The sequence below is a fragment of the Ambystoma mexicanum genome, chromosome 8 (genome assembly GCF_040938575.1).
Source record: "Ambystoma mexicanum isolate Mex_15411 chromosome 8, UKY_AmexF1_1, whole genome shotgun sequence".
NCBI classification, from domain to species: domain Eukaryota; kingdom Metazoa; phylum Chordata; class Amphibia; order Caudata; family Ambystomatidae; genus Ambystoma; species Ambystoma mexicanum.
The window spans coordinates 336,061,047-336,086,238 of NC_090929.1; the positions used below are offsets into that span (position 1 = coordinate 336,061,047).

Here is a 25,192-nt window from a genome sequence, read left to right on the forward strand (position 1 = left end):
CATGCGGGCCACACTGGTGTGCCCAATCTTAAGTCTCTCTCCTCAAGTAATGTTTAGAGCGCAGGCTAATCTGCTGGAGCGGTTTTGCTTTTCTAACATTTTTTCCTGAACGTTCTTCATTTTCCTCAAAGTTTGACACCACATTCAAGGAAAAAAAGTTGTATAGTTTTCCCTTTTTAGCCAGAGTGTTTCTAATATGTTTTCGAGATGTATTTTTTGCGTGATGTGTGATTCACTGCCATCTGCAGCCTAAATTGCAGCGCGCATGATTCTCAATGTGACCACAACACATGGGTGGTTGCAGCCCCATTATGCTTCTAAAGCATCTTGAGACCACATTTCTTTCCCCCTGAATCAGGCACAATGTTTTAGTAACATTTTAATGCGATAATTGTTGATTTATTCAATAATGCCCTAGAACTTGAATAGATGTATTAGCAATCGTGAAATGATCTTTGTGTAGCCATTGGTTCACGTTTTTCTCCCTTTTTTTCCATAACCTGCCTCCAAATTAAGGAAATACAGTGAAATAGTTTTGGGGCAGTCACTGTTTTCTGTCCTTAGTGACCAACTAAAGCTCATGGCCTTTGTATCACAATCTTTAGAACTAACCTGGATCCATAAGGCTACCCAGGGATCGACCTGTATCTGTTCTGATAGCATCAACCATTTATGTATTCCATGCTACAAACTCAAAGGTCTCTTGGCATCAAGACAGTTCATTGGCTATCAGTTTTTACCAAGTTTTAAGACTAAAATGCTGAGTCAGCTGTACTTCGATTTGAACATCTGTCCTCCTGGTGAAACGCAAACCAATCTTGCACTGATGCGTACTACTTGCTGGCTTCATTCGCTCCTCAATTTCCCTTTCCTTAGTCATTGGGTATCTAGAATGCTGCGTAGGGTAGTTGGGCACTCCTCCCTATTACCTTGGACTTTTATACCGCTATGGATGAGAGTGGCAGAGAGTTACAGTCCGTGCAGCAGTCCAGAATGTCTACTCTGTTCGCTATTGTGGGGGAGCCTGCTTTGAAAAACCCTCTCCTGCCACCGAGCTGGCTCAGAGTTGGCTGAGAGTGGGAGAGAGTTGCTGTCCATGCAGCAGTCTGGTCTCTCTACTCTTTATGCTATTGAGGAATAGCCCGCTTTGAAAAACCCTCTCCCGCTGCCGAGCGGCCGTGGAGTTGGCTGAGAGTGACAGAGAATGGCAGAGAGTGAGAGAGAGTGGCAGAGAGTTGCAGAGATTTGCAGAGAGTTGCAGTCTGTGCAGTCAGTGCAGTCAGTGCCAGGCGGTGACCGATGGCAGTAGGAGCGGGACTAGACAGGGAGTCAGGGTCCTGGAGGCCCTGAGTCAACCTGAGACATTTGCGGGACATGCTCCTGATTCCACTACACCAACAAGGACTCTGCAAGAGAAATCATTGACTAGTCTGGTATCAACAAGAAGCAGGAGAAGTAGACTATCCTCTAGTCCTAAGGTGAGTGCATATGCATGTCCATTTACGAACAGTGGGCTCACTGTGGGCGGTCAGACGCTTGGTGGTGGGCTCACGGCCTTGGGCGAGGTGGTCTGCCCGTTTGATATTCAGGTGAAAATTAAGGCCAGCACTGGACGTTACCTTTAAAATGTAAACACTTCCAACATTGTTGAGGAATACGCCGCTGTTAGCAGTGATATCGTACATCAAGACGACTTTACTGCTGAATTGGCCTCATGGAACATTGTGGCCCACAAAACGATGTCACCTGACAGAGAGGATCCACCGCTGCCACCAGGGGCTATGATGGAATCTACGACCGCTTCTCATCTTGGTGAATATCAAGCGCCAACTACTAGTGTAGATTCTTTTGTCAAACTTTGAGGCTATGCCCAGACATGACTCGACCCAAGACCCAAGGGATAGTGGTGTAAGAGGGCCTTTGGATGGAGGAGGCGATTTTACCAGTCAGTTTGATAACATAACTCCGGCTCCACCTCTCTCTACTGTCTAGCACTTTAATTAATCTAAGAAAGGAACTAACAGCAGAGAACCTGTTTGGGCTGCCTCCATTCAGTCGGAGTCTATGGACCCTTCAAAAAGAAAAGACTGGCAGTCTTGAAACTTTCGAAATATCAATACAAGCCGGGCCAATCTTCGGGCAAGCTAAAGCAACTAACGGGCCCGACATAGGGCACTATTATGAAAAACCGAATTAACCACTCTGTGAAAAATTCCATCAATCGGCCAGAAAAAAAAACCTGGAAGCCGTCAGGCTTGACATCCACAACTTTACTATCAAGCCAACACTTCTTCTAGAAGAAACCAGTAGCAAATTGCTACCAAAGATCTTTGGCTCAGTCAATTTGCGACAGCGAAGTACATGACATTCGGGGTGAGGTCTTGGACAGGGCTCTGTTGGAAAGTACTTTGTCCATTGACCAAGGAACTGTCTCACCCCAGGGTACAAACACCATAAAAGGTGACACAAGGGCCCTTCCCCATTTAGGGTCATCAGAGGCAAACCAATTTGCTGACACCATCATGAGTTTGAATCCTTCAGGTGTGATGGGTGCCTCGCAGAAAGGTTAGCAAAGAATTGTCAATGGGATAAAAGAATTCCTAGAGGCATGGGCAGCTGACTTAGCCTCACCTGCTCAAAGTTGCCCGGCATCAGGCAGTCACAGGTAACCGCATCCCGGTAACATTACATGGCATCAAAATACCAAGATAGTCTGAGCAACAACACGAAGCCCAATGGGTCTAATAAAAGATCAAGGACCAATTCGAGCCGGGATGAATTGATCAACTTTCCACCAAGGACAATTGACTGTGCCACCCTTACTGAGCCAATGCTGGCAATCGATCCAGCTCGGGCTCATACACCTGACAGCTTCCGGGTTCACCAAGGCCTTGACACAAACACAATTGAGGCCCTATCTACTACCACGGCGCCTTTTATGAAGCTATACGAAAACATAGGCAATCAATTGAAAGACCAAACTACAATTATCGCTATGACGCATTCCAAAATGCTGTTCGTTGAAGGCTTTATTACAGGCATCCAGGATCACCTGAATAACAGTTCGGCCTGAGTATCCAATTTACTGCACAACATACTAGTCCCTATCATTAAGGACAAAAACAATAAAAAAACGTCAATCACGAATCAGAGTCGATTGAATACCTCAACGACCAAACCGACAGATTCAGCTGAAAATAGCAACCCCTCAAAGCCAGACAGAGCGCCACTGGGCAGTACCAATAAGGAAGACCTAACTACTTCAAGCTCGTCATGGACCACCCAGTGCGGGCTGATCCAATCAATAGAATCAAACTCAGCAATGGCCAGTAACTTGGATGAATCAAGTCACTCTCAAGGGCAACAGAATGCTGCTGATGGACCGACAATTTCCCTTTTACAAGATGATTACAGCGATAGCCCCCAGAATGTAGCTGTTGGCCCTGGTTCCCCGATGAGGGAGTAACAGAAAGACCCAATCCTGAATCAGGATAACGAAAAGAAAACAAAAAATTAAATATTTTCAAGAGGACCCAAGACGGAAGCTGTGCTAAACGAGGGACACCTTCTAAATCAGCACAGAATCTAAGAAAAACCACATCCACAGATCAAAAGAAAGCTCAGATCAAAGAGATTCCTCAGAAAAAACAAAAAAATATAAATGCCCCACCCAAGTCAATATCTAATGGAAGTCGGTCCTTTATTAGAAATCTCACCCTCTCAAAACGTGAGGCACCATTACAGTTGACAAATCTTTTAGACTGCTCCCATTTGGCATGTCCGAGGCTTCTAATGGCTTACAGCAATTAGTGAAGAGGGCAAGCCCAAGATCAGAAGACACTGCCATGGAGGACTTGCTGGAGCTATCTACGTATACGGTGATGGAAGGAGAGGTGAAAGACAACTCACTAAACATGGAGGACAACCAATCACAGATTGATCTGGACTCCAGTTCCAATGACGAGAGAGAAGCTATGGAGGACGAGTCTGGTTGCATTAAAAGTAAAGAGGTACTTAAAGCTCCCCCTCAGGAATCTGGAGACAGGACTACAGAAATCCAGATATCGAATTTGAGAGTGGTGACAGCATATCCATCTTGCCCCTCAGAGGTATCAAGTAATGGGGAGGTCGGGGTGAACCAGAGATTCACACCTATATATTCTACTAAGACTTCAGTCCAGGGACCCAGCTACACCAATCCCAGCACATTAGAGTTACAAGTGATAACTAAACCATGATATACAGATGATAGATCTATCAAGCTTCATGAGAAAGTCAATCAAGCTCAGTCGGCGGCTACAGAGGGTGCTCTCCCTGAAGAGCAAGTCCTGAATATACCTTCAAAAATGGGGCACAAGGCTTCTATGAACAAGGGTAGTGCCAATGCAAGTATAGCCAGTGAAGCCCAATCCCCGCCCTTTAAAACAATGGAACAAAGGAGAAAATAGGTGCTCACAAGATGTATAACTATGGCACAGGTAAATACCAACGTGACTAAAGACTAGAGATCGACCAAAGATCAAAGACAGGCCCCCTGCTCAGTTCTCGCCAAAACAGGCAATTGCCTCTAATTGAAGAGAATACTACACCTAGAAGACGGCTTGATACTAAATCAAGAGAGCATCGTATGATTATTCCACCATGTTCCAAGCTTAAGGTCACTGACAATTTATGACCTAGACATAATTGAGTTTCCAGAAGAAGATAGATTAGACAAGGTGACCGCCTACCTTGCCTCGTCGTTAGTGAAACAACTGCTGCTGGATGAAGCCCCATGTCTGTTACCGATGGGCTTTGACCTGACGACAATTGAGAATTTATCAGTACTGTCTCAGGAAGTTTCAAATGAAAACAGTGTGACCTGGGAAAAAAGTGAAAAATCACGGACAGAGGATACCAGACCACCAGATCTCAATAAAGACAATATGCCAACTATGACAATAACAGTGGAGGGCCATAGGAGAGAGAGAAGGACCACATTGCAGGCTCAACTGCAGAAACTCAAAGGGGAGAGGAGGAAAATTGGAAATGGTTAGCAGGGATCCTGGCGGACAAAATGTGTAAATCATATCGCCATGTACACATTGCCACCAATGAGTTTCTGTTTGGCTGCTGGAATACACAAGGCTTTGACCACATGTTTATCTCAGAGGAATTACATTTCGAGATATTTGATATAATCTGCCTTCAGGAAACGTGTCTCCAGCATATTTCTGTGTTAGACGGATTCACCACCTATTTAAATCTGGCAGTAAAAGGACCAAAAGGCGGGCCAAGCTCAGGTCTTTTAACTGCCATAAAGAATGGAAGCAACCTCACACTATTGTCAACAGAAAATCCCAATCCCTATATTCAGGTTATAACTGTAGATGTGGGGCAAGGGGAGGCCACAAGGCAAAGACCCTTGATAAACTTCAATCTATATTGGAACCCTGAAGCGCCTGAAAATCTGAATTTACCAGCCATTATAACAGATATACTGGATCAGCAATTGGAGCGGTGGAATGAGCCTTGGTTCATCGCCAGCGGTGACTTGAACATTCATTGTTTTGACCAAACCTGCGACCTGATCCAGAGTGCAGACTTAGTGGCAGGCCCTGCGATAAAAAGAGGTTTAGCGTGGCGCCACATCCTTGCCACGAGAAACATTGACATTATGAATGGGTACACAGAAGGAGACATTCCCGCTCAAATCACCAGAAAAGGAAGAAGGAATGGGCAAATCCTAGATTACACATTCATATCTCGGAATATGAAAGCCATAGTAAGTCGGCTGGAAGGGGAGATCATGGCTAGGGGCCTCATTACACGGTAGGCGGTAAACCATGGCGCTATTAGCGCGATGGTTCATGCCGGTAATTTACCGGTACCGCCTTTGAGGAAAGGGGAATTACCGCCCTATTCCAAGGTTGGGAAGGTGGTAATTCCTCCTTCCTCCATTGCCCTTCCCCATTCCCATTTCTGCCCCATAGGGCATAATGGGAATGGGGAAGGAGCTAATTACGGTACCGCAAATTGCAGTACCGTAATTAGCACCCCGGTCCCTTTGCGGGTTCATTTTTTAATGCCTGCTAAAAGCAGGCGTTAATGTACCAACCCGCAAAGGGACCTCGTAGTAAGGCGGTAAGGGTTTACCGGTACTGGTAAAATACCGGTACCGGTAAACCCTTACCGCCTGCCGTGTAATGAGGCCCTATGAGTGATCATGATCACAAGCTGTTAAAACTCACCTGTTTACCTCTGAGCATGCGCCAAAGAGAGTTCCACTCAGAAGAGCCGCGAGTGGCGCCCCGAAGAAATAGACTGATCTTTAACCCAGAAAAAATCTGCTGTTTCACTAGCAATTTAAGATCTCAACTAGAGCATGAGAGTGGGTCTTTAGTGAAACAACCGATTAATTACACCTTGACGTTGAAGGATTTTGTGGAGCACAAGAACTTTGCTAATAAGAATACCATCCGCCATTGCCATAATTATGATCAAGTGTTGGTCAATAAGAAGAAGACCCTTAACTGCAAAGTACGCAGCCTTAAAAAGAAAGGCACAGTGGAAGATCTTTTGACCATCAAAAAACGTAGGCATCAATACTGAAAGTGGGTGCACTCACACAAGAAGATGATGTCCCAGCAGGACTCTGAAGTGATGTTAATCAAGATTGCATCAAAAAAGAGTGGGGAAATTTGTCAGATAATCAACTCAATGCATGACCCCCAAGATGCACTAATCATAAATGCGGTTGCAGCCAGTAAATTGATAGACCATTTTTCCTTGCTCTTTTAGTGTTCCAAAGAGGATTTGAACCGAGATACACCACCGCACAATACTCTGTGGAGCTTCCCCATGGATTACACAGCCATTCTGGAACTTATAAAGAAAGCCAGTAACTTGAGGGCAGCGGGTCCTGATGGGATGTCAAACGCCATGCTTAAAAAAGATCCAGAGCTAAGGGCGACATTTCTACATGACCTCTTTGCCCATTTTAAAAACTCTAGATGAGTCCCGCTATCCTGGAAGTCTTCAGTGATGGTTCCCATCTATAGGACGGGGGATGGGTCAGAGCCTAAGAACTACCGGCCTATCGCCCTGCTGTATGTGGCAGGTAAAACATTTGCATCCCTGATCTTAAAGTCCTTGTTATGTTGGGGTGCTTTGTCTGGGCATCGGGACATATGGCAAGCAGGCTTAATTAAGGCTGTCAGTACTTCTCTTAACGTGTTCCTGATTAATATCCTTAAGGATCTTGCAGAGAGAGAAAAGGGGGCGAAAACCTATATGGCATTCATCAATTTGGCACAAGCTTTTGACTCAATAAGCCGGCCCAAGCTATGGAAGAAACTGGAGGAATGGGGCTGTCCCTCTGATATCAGAGATGCCCTAAATTATCTCTATGGGGGAACAACTTTAAGGGTCATCGATAGAAGATGACTCTTATCTGATCCGATTGCAAATGGTAGGGCCTCAAGCAAGGGTGTCCCCTCGCAGCTCAACTATTTAATCTGTTTATTTTAGAAATAAAGGAAGCCATTGTCAGTCTTAGATGCTGCCCCCCCAAACTTGCAAATAAAGCCATTGGCAGACTGCTCTATATGGACGATGTGGTACTAATGGACCAAATGCCCAAAGGTCTATAATGTCAGTTGAACGCTCTACAAGCTTATGTGGGACAAAATGGATTAATCCCAAGAAATCCAGGATCCTGACATTCAGTGAGCAAAATGGCAGCAGGCAGCGAAAGAAAAAACTTGGTGGTATATCAGTGTAGAAAAGGTGACTGAAGTAAATTCCAGTACTTATCTGGGCGTATGTTTGAAGACCAGCAGCAGAGATGCTCCGAGAGAAACAATTTTAAGAAATAAAGCCAAAAATATTGCTGCACAGGGAAAGATCCTCCTTAACATATTCTGTGGCTTCTAAGTGACACCCTTGATTTCATTCTATCGAATGAAAGTAGTCCCAATCCTCACGTACGGAGCTGAAGCTTCTTTCGCACTGCCAACTGAGACCTGGCCAAGGATCGAAGGGCTGTTTTGTAAGAGGGTCCTGTGCTTGCCAACAAGCACTCCCATACACGCAATCAGGATGGCACTGGGACTGACATCGCTATATGCGACTGTGGTGTGGAAATCTCTCTCTCTCTATACCACAAGTGTATTCTGCCCAATCCTCTGTGCGGTTTTTCAGTGTTAAGCAAAGCGCTACACAGGAATTTTGGGAGAACTCTCGATGAATGGAGGAATATCTGCCTGGCAATTTTGGTAGATCTGGAAGAAAAAGAGAGTGGCTTGATGAGCAATCCATATGGAACCAAACGGAAGCTGCATAAAATGGACTGGATTAACACGCAGCAAGAGAGGCAAGCATATCAACTCTGTAGAACACCTCTGCAAGAGGATAGGAAACTTAATACACTACCTAAATACCTGCAGAAGTTTCCTAATCGCCATTTCAGAGCACAGTGTATGTGCTTACATTTAAACCTGTTTCTAACAAAAGAAATTCTGAGACTCAGATAGGGCCTCAGAGACTTCGACACATCATGTAGACTGTGCCTAAATAAAGACTCAAGGGAATCTTTGAGACATTTGGTTTTATGCTGCCCAGCCATATGAGATAAAAGTACTAACATCCTAGGCAGATTCATCGAAGAGAGTAAATCGATGGCAGCCGACGATTGGTGGATGGCGCTAATTCAGGGAGAAAGGATCTCCGTGACACTCGCCCTGATCAGGCTTCTGAAAGAAATATTCTCCAGGATTAATGAGAGCCAATCAAAGAAGATAATCACTATGAGGAAAAGAGGAGGGAAATATAATAATTGACACTGTTTGTTTTAAAAAATGTTCAAAATGTTGTATAATATTAGGTTTTCCTCTGCAAAACAAAATATGTAATTAAGAAATAAATAATAAATACTGCTATGGTGGTACTGGGAGAAATGCACTCCAACTATTTGCTGCCTGGATGAATTTCACCCGACATGATATTTTGTCCAAACTATAGACCAGTGGTCTGCATTCTTTGTTTCTCCAGATGTGTTGGACTACAACTCTCATCAGCCCTAGCCTACTTAGTCAATAGAGAGGCATCATAGGAGCCGTAAGCCAAAACATCTGGACGGCTAGAGGTCGCAGACCTCTTCTCTAGACCGAACGTGAGGATAAATGCGGGAAAGAGAGTGCGCTGTAATCAACTGGGGCTCTAATGACAGCACCCTACTGACTGGGTGGAACAATGCCCTGTGCTGAAACAGCATGACATGGCTGTGGTAGACACATTTCCAAAGTTTCATGGCAGTACTGAGGACAAGTTAAATAAAGGGCTTTTTTGTGGCACAGACCCAAGGCAAAGTTTTAGGGAAAGGAACACTTGGCTCCTAGGCCAACCGCAGTTCAGCAAACCTAAGAATGTTCAGCTCTTCACCGTTAATTGCTGATGAATGAGGGACCAAACCATCTTCTGATGTGCGCCTGTGTTCTGCTTTTCAAGTTCACTCTGTGATTTTCATGCTCACCTTCATGTTATGATGAATGGTCCTGGTCACTAACTTGACGGCAGCATCTCATCTTTCTGCTTCATAAGAATCAACAACCGAACCGGCATCTGGTATTTGCTTCTATGCTCTGCTGTTCAGGGTCTGGACGCTTTTGATGTCCACTTTCCTGTAATGCGGGATATTGTAAGTCCTAAGACGTGGGCACTACCCTAGCGCTGCCATCTCTCATCTGCGCATTTACTCACTGCACCCCCCACGCCCCGTATTCTGATGAATCAATCAGCCATGCCTGCCAAGCGTGACCTGTCACAAATGATTATCCACGTGTACACATTTTTTTATATTTTCACTGATATGATTTTGTGAAAGTTTGTCTCAGCAGCTGTCCTCCTATTTCTAGCTCCTGAAAAGAGGGAAATTATTTTCGTGGAAGGAGACCCCACAAAATACATGATCGAGTACTCCAAAAGTGAGCAAGCAAACGGGGAGCCGTGCGTCATGCAGACCATGTATGGTATGTATGCCAGTGAGCCGGGCAAGGTAGGCACCCTAGGGCCTTCCCAGAATGCATCAGGCAGCTCTAGAGTTTCACGTAATGAAGACCTGCCATGAAAAAGAGGAGTCCCTGCAATTATCACACACATGTCAAGTCCCTCAGACCACGCGAGGTGGCCGTTCAAGATGGCTGCTACATTGTGTTTTCTTCCCGTTTTCTGGTGACCCGAAGGTATCTTTCCGTTATACACCTCCATTTTGGCTCTGCCCCATTATGCCATTGTCCCTCTCACCCCACTGGCTATGTGTCCCATCAAAGAAGTTGCACCACTGTTTCTAATCCTCATCACACGCCAATGTATCAGTCATGCCAATGCGCAGCTCTTCTTGTCTCTATGTCACGTGACACATCTGTATATTCATCCAAACATACACCATTTTTTCCTCATCACAAGCAACCATTGTCTTTCAGTCCTGTGTTATATATCATAATTACCCTGTCACACCACAAACCCCCTTGTTGCTGTTACATCATACATCTCTCTTTCTGTCCCATCACAGACCCCTTTGTCGCGTCCCATCATACATCACTGTGTCTCTGCACCACCGCACGCCTCTTTGTCTCTGTACCATCACACGCCTCTTTATCTCTGTCCCATCATTCATCTTTGTGCCTTGCTTCCTCATCAGACAGCCCTGTGTCACTCTGTCCCATCATGCACCATTCCGTGTCTCTGTCCCATCACAGACCCCTTTGTCGCTGTCCCATCATACATCACTGTGTCTCTGCACCATCACCCACCTCTTTATCTCTGTCACATCACACGCTTCTTTATCTCTGTCCCATCATACATCCTCATACCTTGCTTCCTCATCGGACAGCCCTGTGTGACTCTGTCCTATCATGCACCATTCTGTATCTCTGTCCCATCACTGACCTATTTTCCCCTGTGCCACCATACATCAGTGTGTCTATGCACCATCACACACCCCTTTGTCACTGTCCCATCATACACCACTCTGTCTCTGCACCATCACCCACCTCTTTATCTCTGTCCCATCACACGTCTCTTTATCTCTGTCCCATCATACATCCTTGTGCCTTGCTTCCTCATCAGACAGCCCTGTGTGACTCTGTGCCATCATGTACCTTCTGTGTCTCTGTCCAATCACAGACCCCTTTGCCGCTGTCCCATCATACATCACTGTGTCCCTGCACATGACACGCCTATTTGTCTCTGACGCATCACACACCCCTTTGTCACTGTCCCATCATACATCACTCTGTCTCTGCACCATCACGCGCCTCTTTGTCTCTGACCCATCAAACACCTTTGTCGCTATTCCTTCATATTCCCTATGTCTCTGTACCATCGCACACCTCTTTATCTCTGTCCCATAACACATCCTCGTGCCTTGCTTTCTCATCGGACAGCCCTATTTGACTCTTTCCCATCATGCACCTTCTGTGTCTCTGTCCCATCACAGACCCCTTTGTCTCTGTGCCATCATACATCACTGTGTCTCTGCACCATGACACGCCTATTTGTCTCTGATGCATCACATACCTCATTGTCGCTGTCCCCTCACAATCCCTGTGTCACGCTTCCTCACGGTACAGCCCTGTGTGACTCGGTCATGTTATGCATCATTCTGTCGCTTTATGCCTTTGATTCTCTGCCACATATAGCACTCGCCTCTGTATCAGACTCTCTAAAACTCTGTCACTGCAGCCCTTCTCACCAGTGTTTTCTTCTTCCTCTTCCTTCCTCCCGATCCGGACTGCAGCCAGAGCCCCGGAACCATACATGAATGTTGCCGCCCACTTCCAGATGATGCTCGGGGCCATCGGGCTCACACCGGCCCACGCGGCGCTCATGCCCAAGGACGGTAATACGCTGCACGTTTCCTTGATACACAATCCAGCGGCCATTTTGCTGATGGTTTGAGGACAATCAGTCATGATACGATGATTGCTGCCTTTTGCAAGGCCGCCAAATCTTCTCAGAGCCCTATTCTTAATTTGGTGCAGTGAACGTGCATAACGGGCGCAATCCTGAAATCACGGCAGCGTTTTTGTAAAATAACGACATATTCGTTATTTTACAAAAATACTGCTGAGAACACGGGTGTATATGAACACTTTCCATACACCAAAGTAAGCAGCTTCAACGTTGCAGTATACAACGTTGAAGCTGCTTACTTTGATGTATATGAAAGTGTTCATATACACCCATGCGGTGTATATGAACTCGTTCATACGGGTGTGTATGAACACTTTCATGTACACCAAAGTAAGCAGATTCATCATTGAAGTATACAACGTTGAAGCTGCTTACTTTGATGTATATGAAAGTGTTAATATACACCCTGCACTGCAGCTTCTTGTGGAAATCCTCCACAATACGGCACCAAAATGGTACCTTAAATGTGTGCCACTTGAACGCACATTTAAAAGTGGAGGAGTGCCACAAGAATACCTGTCTACAGTGGCAGGCAACGAATGTGGTGGTTGCTAGGCTGGTTTCCAACCCATCCTAGCAACCACCACATGTATTCTGAAAGTCGCACATTCCTACGGACTTCGGAAGAATGCGCCACCTTCAGAATAGGTTTTAAGTACCGAAAAGGCCTTTCCCAAATGGTTGTTAAAATTAAATCACCTTTAAATGTCCTGGGTGCCTGCACTTCTTTTAATTGAGAGACATAGGGCCTCATTCCGAGTATGGCGGTAAGGATAGCGGCCACCGGTAACGAGACCGGTGGCGGTAATCCCTTACCGCCATACTCCGAGTTCCCTCTGCGCCCTCGCCCTTAACGCCTGCTTTGAGCAGGTGTTAAAGTCGAGGGCGCAAAGGGGCCTCCAAGCCAATAACGGTGACCGTAATGAACGGTCACCGTTATTTGCATCTTCCCCATTCCCATTGAGCCCTATGGGGGCTCATTTGGGAATGGGGAAGAGCCTTGGTGAATGGGGAATTACCGCCCCGCCAACCTTGGAATGGGGCGGTGATTCCGCCATCCACCAAGGCGCTGCCGTTCCGGGTACGGCGTCAACCAAGGCATTAATAGCGCCATTGGTTAGCGTCGTACTCGGAATGAGGCCCATAGTGCTGGCACTTCTCAGTGGGAAGCCAATACTGTTAATGGCGGAGTGCCGCCACTTCTGAACAGTAAGTACCGGCATTTATCGGCAGTAGGCCAATACTGTTAAGGGTGGAGTGCCACCACTTCTCAACAGTAAAGTAAAGAGGTACTCTGGGATAGCGAGTACTGGCACTTCTGAGCAAGAGGCTAATACTTTTACTTGTAGAGTACCTGCACTTCTCAACAGTAAAGAGAAACTCTGGGATAGTGAGTACCTGCACTTCTGTGTTTCCATTTCAGGCACTGAAGACTCTTATTTTAACGATAAGTCGTCACACGCTCAGGAGCAAAACAACAAAGCGCGTTCCATGGACTCACGACACCATATGAAGGAAGCATGCTCCAGCCTCAAAATACCAAAAGGGCTCATTGGCTGGTTGAACCAGGCATTGGTGTTTAAACGCTTCCTGGTACAAGAGCAGTTCTGATCAGGCAAGAGGTCCTTAATGTCAGGGGGACAGCCATCATTGATGACATCACTACTGCCATCTTGAAAGATATCATTACGGTCATGAATACTAGGGAATAAGCTTACACTGTAAGTTTCACCCTCGCAGAATACCCGTGCCCATGCTACCAATATGGCACGTCCCGTAGCCTTGCCCTTTGAGGGCTGTTTACTTGGCATGCAACAGGTGTGCTGGCTATGGACTGAGCACGTGACCCTTAACAGTAGTTCTCTCTGGTCACTGCTCAAATGCCATTGGCTCTGCACTGCGAATGACTTCTAATCATAGCCACACCCACAAGCCATGGTTTTGGTGTATGCTGCCTATGAACATTATCCATAGCCCGTTTCTATACTCTTTGTGTAATGTACCTGGGGGGCGGGGGTCACATATAGTAAGTAGTACACAAGGTGACGTTTTTTGATGAAACGAATTGCATATTGTGCAATTGAAATAATATGTGTTTGGTTACATTTGTCAAGACTACTAGCTGCACAGTGAAGTAACTCATCAATCTGGCCCACTTTTGCAAAAAAAAAAAAAAACGGTCCACCTTGACCAAAAAAACGGGCCCACACTCTCATGTTGGGCCTGAATTTCGGGATTGCCAGATTGCCCAATGGCCCAGTTCGAGCCAACCTCACAGGACCGCTGATCTCGCCACGCTGTGCACACAGGACGTCAGAGGAAATAGCTTGGCCCTGCCTTACTAGCCACGCCCCCTCGAAGCATTCTAGGGGAATGCGCTGTTCTAATGCGGCTGCTTCCTTATTAGAGCGACCCATTTATGCCAGAGGTAAACACGGCATGGGTGACAGAGGCGCCCTTGCCATGTGGCCTGACCCAATAAAAGGGACTCTAGGAGGACAGTGAAAAGACCACTGCGCACTACGCAAAAAATGGCGGCAGCACGCAACCCCGTCATGGGAGCCGCTTCCAGACCGCCTGAACCACCCTCTTAAAAGTGTGGCCAACCTTGTTCTTCCGGCAAAATCCCATAGCTCCTGCAGGAAGCCCTGCTCTGTGTACTATTCTGAACATACAGGCTCTGCCTATACTCAGCATATAGCCCTTCCCAGGGGCAGAGCTCTTGCAGGAGGTGCCCAGGCACTGCCCACATTGTGTAAGCATTTAATCAGCGTGCCAGTGGAGGGAGTGATGTACTATTTCATAACCCTGTTTCTCTCTCTTTGTACTTTCAGAGGACTGTATACCCTGAAAACGCTTAGGTGAGTACATGTTTGATAATCTTTGCTTTTTCTGCATTCACTGAGCAGCCCCCGCGTGAAGTGCGGATTTTGGAAAGCTCAATAACATAACTACAAGATGGCAAAAGGCATTGGGCCTTATTACGAGTCTGGTGGTAGCTGTAAAAATTGAGGTATTTACTGGAGTTTGGGGGAAATTCGGAGGAAATATCTCATGCACTTGGCTGGGGGTATTATCTTCAGAAAAACAGATGATTTACCATCTTAAAATTACCGCTTGCGGTAAATCCTCCAAGCCCCAAGGGGACTGTATTAACACAGCCGCACGCCCACTCGTGAGGTAGTGGATTTACTGCATGATGGTAATGATAAACACGGTTGGAGGAATTGGCACAAGCAATTCGGCCAAGCTTGTAATGAATGAAGTTCACTGTATGTGAAGAACCGGTATTGCAGGTGCCAAACCAGCATTGCATGAGCCAAACCAGCATTGCAGGTGCCAAACCAGCATTGCAGGTGCAAAACCGGCATTGCAGGTGCCAGACCTGCACACAGAACCAACAGGTCTCGTAGGTCGCTACCTGAGTAGGCTGCACTGGAAGTGACATGGATAAAGAGAACTAACACGGGTAAATAAGTGGCGTGGCTGAACTGGCAGCGTAAGGCAGGCATGGTATTGGTAGGCAGAACTGATTTGGGTAGGCAAGATTAGCATGGGTGAGACTATGCAACAATTGGCAGGGACAGGGGTAAGAATAAAAGGTGGGTAAATATGCCTATGCCAAGAGCCGGGGACTCACTGCAATACAGCAACACGGGGCGAGTGCAGCGGGTGCAAAGGACCCACACAGGAGGGAAATAATACAAGCCGAGAGATGTGTTGCCTCAAATCACAGATCAAGAAATGCATCGCAATCTTGACCTAAAACACATTGTCGCACCCAGTGCCAATGCATGCACTTCAATGCTGATGTGAGGCCCCCTCTGCTATTTCATTACTAGCCCCCAGAGCTCAGGCCCGGTCCAAGCCTGACCTATAGTCACCTGTTATCCCAGATCTGGAAGCAGGCACAGCTCCAGCCAACACACCTCCACCCTGACATGCAGCACTCAATGCTACTAGAGTGCCAGCACCCAGAGTTCACCCCCTCTGCCAGTCCTGGGCTGTCGTGTCCTCTCGCGACCCCCCCCCATGCTGCAGAGGCTTGGCCTGCAGCCTGCTGCAATTCCAGCCCTACCTTCTACAGCTCGGTCCGGACCCATAGCTCATAGCCCCTACATCGTGTCTGTTCACTGTTGCCATCCCACCATTCCAACACATGCTGCTGTCTATGTAACATCGTCTGATCTGCTGCAGCGTGTGCTGTGCCAGTCAAAGGGCACAGGATCCGGATCTACTCTGCCCTGATAGTCCAGGACTGGCATCCATCTCTCCCGCATCCTGACTGTACACGCTCCCTGCTATCCGCTTCTAGCGCCACTGCGCAGTCCAGCATCATCCTGACCTGCCACACACACTGCTTTATCAGTACTATACTGCATAGATTTGGCCCCATAGTACCACCTGCAGTTGCTGTTCTACCACCCACAGATAATTCAATGCACCGCAGGCATGGCCTACAGCACCCCCTGTCATCGCAGGGACACCACCCACAAATTAACCAGGAAATCTCCGGCTTGGCATGAAGTCTTCCAGTAGTCCCAGTATTGAAATCCACGCAGACCTTAACACACCCCTCGCTGAATCCACCGGCTCTTGGACTCCAAAGCAACTCCTTCAGTGCACCACAATCCCACAAGAAACATCTGCGATTTCAACACGGGCAGGACACAGCATTGCCTCTTGGCAGCACCAACACCCTGCACCCCATTGCACTACACCCCTGACCCGATTGAACCATTTGTGAAATCCGTAGGCTACATAGATTAATTTCTGATCTGTGATCTCATCAACTGGCTTTCCACGCCTGGTATGCCATAGGCTTCTGCAAGAGCACCTCACCCATACCCACAGCTCCTGGCATGGTGTCACGTGGGGCCCCATGGGTGCTGTGCAAGCTGGTGGCATTATACTTTAGGCCCTGGGAGGCACATGAGACTCAGACGGTGCAGAAAAGCAACCATCACTGTGGCAATGCCCTAAGAGGCAGAGCCATGTCAATGGGTGGTGGCGCAGATCAGTTGGCAAGCGCCCGTCTACCCAGAAGGCTGTGCGAGGATGGAGATAAGCCTTTGCCCGATGCGCAGGCACCTGCACGCCCAGCATTGGATCATGAAGCCGGGTGTAGCTGCCTGTGTACTAGACTAAAGGTCACGTGACTACTGAGTCTGCAGTTTCCCTATCATCATTAGGAGTAGTGGAAATCTCCCGGGAAGGAGGTAGTCTGTGTCACGTGGGTGGGCTGTGGGGCACCCGATGGAGCTCCGCTGGCCCTGTAAAGCTCTGCCACCCAGGGTGCAGCATTAGGAAGACCATTGTTAATGTTACAGAGTGAACGTATCATACTGACTTTCCCGTGTCAGGTTCCTTTTCTTAAACTGTATAAAAGCCCCAGAGATTCTGAGGGCGGCCGCGTTTTGGGGACAGGGATCCTACACTGGATTTGCAACACATTTCTGTAGGGCTGCCTGCGAATAAGCCCTGTCTCCGCCTTGGCCGCCTGTGTCCTTGGTGGAGTATTTAGGGATGAGCTGCAGGTTTCTGCAGTGCCTGGAAGCAGAGGTGCCGAGGTTTCAGTGAGCCATCCCTCTAAAGTTGCATAGTGATGAAGAGGTCTGGTCCCCACACTTATGCTCCCTCTAAGCTCTCTTCATGGGTGCTTGCCCAGCCGCCCTCTGGGTGTCGCCCAGAAGAGCATCCGCGTCAGAATCTTCTTTTTAAAGAAGATATGTTATAGTAACTCTTCTTGCTATTCTGTTTTTCCCCCTTTTTACATTACCTCAATTATTTGAGGGTCATGTGCAAACCTATTTAATTAGACTGCTAATGATTTGGTCAGGAACATTTCATTCTCAACCTCTGCTACATTTGTGCTCCCAACTGTACCCTATAAAGGGTAACCGAGGTTGCAATATCATTTGCTTGGCATAGAAAGGATTATGGGTATGGACATGTTCCCTGCATTACTCATAGCCAGCATTCGGGCAGTAGATACTCCGGTATCTACAATGCATTATAGGAAATCTTCCTACGTTCCATTATCTCCGGTTATTGGGCCATTTTACTGGGCCTCTTTATAATCTACCCTTTAATATTAGGAGGGATGTTCAGACAATCCTATTTTCCTTGCAAAATAATGTTGTGTGTGTACTGTGCTTAAACTGTCCCATAATAACATGGTGAGGTTTAAATATTTGTTTTCACACAAACTATTGTGGTTATCAAATATCTCAATGAGTGTTTCACTTCTGCAATGCTTAGCAGAACCTGATTGCCTTTTTACTCAGGTCTATCATTGCCATTTGACAAATGAATAACCACAAATGAACCCAATATTTATCCTGATCATATGTTGCTTTCCTTTAGTACATACATGTATTTTTCTCTGCACAGGAGTACTTTTGCTCCATTTTGCTCCGCAGGTCTTGAACTCTTGGGCCGCTTTGTGAGCTCGCTTGGAACCCCCTATGGAAAAGTAGCTTTTTTAGACATTATATTTGTATAAAGAGGTGTAAAATGCACCTTTAATACTGGTATTTTTAAGAACTGTAGTGGTTGCAATGGGGACATTTCCTTCCACACTACTTTCAGAGATAACAGCTCACTAACTGTGCACGCTTACAGAGTGGCTTCCCTTGCTAGTCAATTGTGCACATGGAAACTAACGTGTGTAATTAAGCAAAACATGCGTGCACTTAGAGAAAAGTAATTAGAGAGAACATTGGTCCACATCACATTTGACCTCAGTGTGTTTCTCTTGCAGGGGACGCAAGAGAGCGAGGAAGACCTGCATTTACCTGGAAGGATGATCCGGCTGCCCAGGGCCATCTCTCGAGGACCTCCTCACGCGTTCACTCTCCATGCCCACCTCCCTCCTATCAACCCCGGTAGATGCCATTCTCTCCCAGGCTGCCCCCCCTTCTGCTGCTCGCTCTCCGGGGATGCCAGAGAGCTGAGCCCCTCGCTGCTTTGAAAAGATGATCAGCCTTCACTATACTCACAATAAATACTCTAGCATCAAATCTGCTTTCTCCTGTGTGTTCTTAATGTTCTCGTGTGTTCATTTACTTCTTAATTCATATCTATGTGCAATGCATAGAATCAGAAATGTGCTTTACTTCAATAGTCAAGAATTACTCAAGTGAGCTTAATACACACAAATCAAAGTGCATCCCCCATTAGATTCCAAGAACTGCCCCATATTTGGAAACATGCTTTCTGTGTCCTTGAGCAAGCAACACGTATACATTTATGGTAGAAACAAGCATCCGTCATTTCCATAATCCCGTCAATTCTCTGATGCAGGTGTCTATGCTTCCAGGCATGTGCAATTAGTACAAAGGCAACACATGCAGGTTTATAACAAGAAATGAACAGACAAATGGCAACCCAGACATATTAGGCTGTCACAATTAAATGGCATTATCTGGTCTAGGCAACCACACATTCTATCAAGGAGCCGACGCCCACAGTGTCTTCAGCAAGGGACATACTCAATGTGAACTACATCTTCTGAGACTTGCCCAAACTGGAGGCACTTAAACCAGGCCCGGCTCTAGGAATGTTCATCAGGGTGGGCCAGGTTTGTGATTAGGGGGGCCCAATTTCTATTCTGTGTGGGCGTTTGAGTACTCTAAAGAAAGGGCTGGTATTAATCCAGATTTCCCAGATCCGTGATCCAGAAGAAAATGTCTTCCCAGATCCGGACAAAAATAAATGTGCACCACTCTATAAAAACAGCACAGAGAAAAAGAGAAACTAGGAAAATAGTGTTGCAACATCAATCTACCTATCTTCACTTGTCATCTGCTCCTCCCGTTTCTATTATATCCACTTCTCCTTCACCTTGCACACCCAATCACCTTCCATCAGGTCAGGTCCCCCTGACCACCATTCCCATTTACCTCCAATCCCACCTACCCCAAAAACCCACACCATGGTCATCATTACAAGTTTGCCTGTCTGGAAATAATGGTGCCGGTAAGCTTACCAGCACTGTTGTTTCCGGACTGGCAAACTACGAGTCTGCCTGCCAGAGCCGCTGTGTCTGACAGGGCAGACCCTGCCGGACACATCGGCCACGGTAGGCAGACCGTCACGGAAGCACCAGCACTGTTAACAACGGTGCCAGTGCTTCCCTGGTCCCCATTCCCATGGAGTCTTACAGGACTCCATGGGAATGGGGATTTACAATTTACCGGCGCCTGACTTTCCGGAATGCCCGGGTTGTAATACCCCAGTCTTTCCGGCAAGTCTGGCATTGGTCTATCATTAAGGGTCTGGCAGCAACCTGCCGGTAGTACCAGCACGGTTATCGCCAGACTCTTAATGAGCCCCCCATGTCTTTCTTGGCCTGGCTGCGAAGAATCAAGGGTGATGCTGCCTCTTCCTCTGCAAGGACTGGGCAGCGAGGCCCCCAGTTTTTGTTCCATTTCAGTTGGTGCGTGCCCAACAATGCGATCCTAAACACTGTGGCTACTCCCAGCAGGCCCAGAAGGAGGTGCTTTTTGTCCCGCCATCTAGTTGTAAAAGACAGTCCCCCCTCTCCAGAATACTGAAGCAAGGAATAGGACATCTTGTTTCTTACAAAATGACATTTCGAAGAAAAACATTTTATTTTTATGTTACATTTTTGAAGAACACTTTAATTGAGTTGAGTGCACGAGGGAATGGTAGCATGTAGGAGAGAGTTTTTATGGTTGGGGGCATTGGGATCAATAGGCAGACAGTGCAGGTTAAGGGGTTTCCAGCTGCCTGGTATCGCTCCCGGTTGTGCTTGGCAGGGAGGCGAGGTGCTTCCTCCCTGCCACCCCCCTGTACATCAATGTCTAGTACATACTGTTTACATGCTGGTTAGAAAATATGCAATTGTCCATGATGCCGTTTTGTTTGATGTGTTTACTTTGATTTGCTATTCAATTTCACAATTTTGTTCAATATATGTGGCCTGATATTTTCAAAGAATGGTGCGTGTGTGTTCTTGGCAGGTCCTCACACATGCGCTGCTCATCTATTAAACTGCGAGTGAGGCTTTTTTGAAATAGCTTATACTGTGAACTGAATGATTACATTATTGCCCAGGATCACACACTTTGGTTAAGCGGGAAAGTCAGAATTTGAAACTTGATTGAAATTTAGATAGTTGACTACGCATCCTCCAAGCTCAAGTTGGTACAAATACGTGTTGAAATTTGGTTTTGAATATCTAAAATAATACTCAATTTTATACAAGTGCTTTAAAAAGTCACATGATAAACCAACCTGACAAGGTTATCATTGTAGAAACGTGTTGATGAAAAAGAGTAAGGGAGTAATTTTGTTTGCAATCCTAAATTGCACCACTCCTGTTTTTAGTTTTTGGCAAAAGTACACCTCCATGCAATTGTAATTGTTTCCACCAAGTACTGGTAAAGTAAAGCATAAAACACTGGTAAATATCGCCTTTGATCTTCCCTTTTCCTCTATGTGTCTGGAAAAGTGTAAATACCTCCCACAATTGTTAATTGTGGGAGCCATCCACAATGTTTTCTTTTGGAATCTGCCTGCTTTTACCAGTGTAAAAAAGTTAGGCGGATTCCATAGGAATCCATTGGTTTTGCAGCAACATATAAATACATTCTGGTGGAAAACCAATCGGATTCGGCAAAGGGACCTTTAAGAGCAGGCAAACTTGTTAAATTCGATCTGCTCTCCAACTTCGCCTACCACACCATCCAAATTCCTGCAGTGAACAAAAAGTTGTGATAAATGCTTTTAGCGCAACTTTTTCCACTTCGCTTGACTTGGAAAATGATCCACAATGATTGTAGCTTTATTTTCCCCATCCTGAATGATAGCCTACAAACTCCAGCATAAAAGTTAATGAGAATGTAAAAGAAATCTGGTAAGAGTACCAACATCAACCCCAGACAAGTGTCTCGGTCTGGATGGACCTCATCAGTATGGTGGAGCTGTGCCTCTCTAAGAATAGTGAGAAAAGGGTCCACGCATGGGGCTGCTGCTGGTACTCTTGTTCAGAGGAGAATTGCTTAGCATTTCGGTGATGGATTGCCCTAGGGCAGGACAAAGACTGATATGTTTTAGATATTTCTCCTTTGTGAAAGATAGTGAGCTAAAGACTCTCGGTAAATCTATCATAACCGGGACTAATGTCCGGCAGAGGTACTCCCAGGTCCCCCCTTGTTTTTTGCATATTAAGTAACTTTGGGTCTCATCCTAAGTTACTAGGGGAATCCAGACGTGGACCCCTTGCTCACTATTCTTAGAGAGACACAGCTCCACCCTACTGATGAGGTCCAACTAGACCAAAACACGTGTCTGGGATTGCTGTTGGTACTCTTGTTCAGAGGAGAATTGCTTAGTATTTCAGTGCTGGACTGCCCTAGGGCAGGACAAAGACTGATATGTTTTAGATATTTCTCATCTGTGAAAGATAGTGAGCTAAAGACTCCGGGTAAGTCTCTCGTAACTGGGACTAATGTCCGACAGAGGGACTCCCAGGGCCCCCATTGTTTTTTTCACTTTTTGATTTTACTCCTCTCCGCTCCAGTATTACTTTTTTGTTACTACCAACCTTATTTTTTCACTTATACTTAAGTTGTTATTGCAGCAGAATATATATTTTCAATGTAATTTGTAAAGGACACCAGTTGATTGATGCACCTTCTGTAGACATCTGTGTGAAAGCAACATCATGGGGGTCATTACGAGATAGGTGGTAGCCTATTAGCACCATGGCTGCCTCCCATACCATGACCAAGTCCGGTCTTGTTCAAGTCCATTGTCCAGTCCATTCCGCCCCGGAGGGACCGGTAAACCCCCATTGAACAAACCATTCCCCATTTCCATTTGAGCCCCCATAGGGCTCAATAGGAATGGTGAGGGTGCTAATAATGGGCTCGCGACTAGCAAGCCTGTTATTAGCGCCCTGGTCCCTTAGCGGGACCCGTAAAGGACGTGTGGTCCGACCACACTTCCCTTACGGTTCCCGCTAAGGGACCTCGGAATTGGGCAGTAGGGGATTACCGGCACCGGTCTCCTTACCGGTGCCGGTAATCCCTTACCGCCCAACTCATAATGACCCCCCATGTGTCATTTATTGTTTGATATGGTTAAACATTTAATAAAGCATGATGTGAAAAAATGCTATATTCCCACAACAAAATAGACATGCTTTAAATGACAGACACCAACTTTGTGATTTTAGGTTTGAGAAAATAGTTGTAGGCCTGCTTAAGTAAGTGTGATTGAGTATGCTTGAGTAAGTGTGCTTCTTCAGTGGTGTTTAATGGCCCTTCATCTCCCTGGTTGTTTGTGCTTTCATGTCTGTGAGGCATAGATCATTGTCCAGGGCAAGCAAACAAATCCTGGCTGGGCCTCCTGCAGTGCAGCCTCTCAGAATGATAATCTCTCAGAGGTTCCTGCTGTACATTTAGGGCCTGATTCACAGAACGCTTTCCTATGGGATTGCACCATTTTAAAACACTTATGTGAATCAGGCCCTTCGAGTGAAATGCCCACTGCTGGCAATTGAGCTGGCTCCCGCCAGAACCGAGATCCGGCACCAGATGTGTAGCTGGATCTTGGGATCCGGCCAGAGCCAGCGCTGGGGGGAAAAAAAAGGAAGCGCCCGTGAGCAAACTACAACTTCCTCTGGTGACCCTGTGCAAGGGGTCACAAGAGGGAGTTACAGTCCTCAGCCACAACCCGGTTCATTTATTTATTTATGCAATGTTTGTCGGATACATGGACCCAGATTATTTATTTATTTCTGTAATGTTTGTAAAATACCTGTATCCGACAAACATTGCATAAATAAATAAATATGCAGGTATCCGACAAACATTGCATGAATAAATAAATACCCCTATTAACATTGAAACTATCACACATGATGCAGCCACCCAACTGCTTTCAGAGGGGAGCTGCAGGAGCTGTGCCGGGTGTGGTTCAAGTAAAAGAAAACCTTGCTTATAGCAACAGAAATCACCCTGTTTGAATAGTACAGAAGGGGAAGTTTAAAAAAAAATGGGGTGCAAACTGTGCATTTTAAAGAATATTTACTCAGCAACACTGGTCAAAACTATTTTTCCGCATAGTGAAGTAACTCATCACCAGTGCCATGGAAGTGGTTTAAAGTGGAATTGATATATAGTTTAGAAAAGAAGCAGCATGAAAGTAATAGCGCTCTTTAAAGCTATTATTTTTGACATTTCCTTTGATCGGAGGTCAACTGCTAACTACGCTCCCCTAAACCCTGCCTCCTCGGGCACCGTCCCCCCAAACCACTGCCCCCACCCGGCCCTTGTGGGATCCCCCACCAATTTCTTGCCATTTCCACCACTCTAAATGCCCCCCACACCCCAAATTCCACACTCCCTTGGGTCCCACATTGAAGGCCTCCTTTCTAGGGGAGGGCAGGGAGTGGCCTTGGGGGGGCCTGGCCCCCCTGGCCCCACTGCTGGAGCCGGGCCTGACTTAAACACCTTTCCTGGGTGGACACCCAAGGCTCGACCTTTCAGGTGTAAAATAACATTAAAATAACGTGGATAACATGTTAAGTAGTTTTCATGGCACTCTTAGATGCTGTGAGTCTTTCCACCATGGGTGCCTGCATACAAAGCCCAGGGAACCCGTGTACCCATTTATAAGCGCAGAGTCACATTTCACCCCAACCAATGAATTGAACTGCCCATGATCAAAAGAAACTGCTCCACACTCTTCCATATGTTTCACTAAAATCATCATGCATTATGCCAGACCACACATTCTGCACCAATTGGGTGGATAAATAGACTCACATCTGTACATATTATTTTAAAAAACTCAGCTTGGAAGCTGATACTGAACTTTGGGTTATTCCAAAGAATGTTGCTGATTCTCAACTCTACCCTATACACTCAATGCCAAAACCTTCCCATACTTAAATTGCACCATCTGAAGAAATATGTTATGCAATATATGGGAAATTGCAGGAATTGTTGATATTTGCATTTTACATTGAATCTCAATCAAAGTACACATGTGTACACGCAGTACCTTCACTCTAACTTTATTAAAATAAAATAGTTCAGCAAACCTAATATTACCCATTACACTTAATTCTTCAGTATACACCTACATCAAGATGGCTCAATCAGTTAAGCTCTTATTCCTCTCCTTCTGCAGCGACCACTTAAAAATGTTTTTTTTTACTTAAGACAAAATCACAAGGTGGTAACTTTCCATGTACAAACGTACT

General features: G+C 46.1%; 2 long non-coding RNA genes across 4 annotated transcripts in view; one reads left to right on the plus strand and one right to left on the minus strand.

Annotated features, from left to right (window-relative positions):
- Nucleotides 1-11,828, minus strand: part of LOC138471906 (uncharacterized) — a 124,818-nt gene extending 112,990 nt beyond the window's left edge. For 2 of the 3 annotated variants that reach the window (XR_011268528.1, XR_011268527.1), the window contains exons 1-2: nucleotides 11,732-11,810; nucleotides 9,512-9,659 (exon numbers count right to left, since the gene is read on the minus strand). This is a non-coding gene — a long non-coding RNA (uncharacterized lncRNA). Of the gene's footprint in view, nucleotides 1-9,511; nucleotides 9,660-11,731 lie in introns of all 3 variants that reach the window. The other variant, XR_011268526.1, reaches the window with a different exon arrangement.
- Nucleotides 11,345-18,954, plus strand: LOC138471907 (uncharacterized). Its single transcript, XR_011268529.1, has 4 exons — nucleotides 11,345-11,603; nucleotides 11,777-11,878; nucleotides 14,787-14,813; nucleotides 18,716-18,954. It is a non-coding gene; the product is annotated as an uncharacterized lncRNA (long non-coding RNA).
- The last annotated feature ends 6,238 nt before the right edge of the window (nucleotides 18,955-25,192 follow it).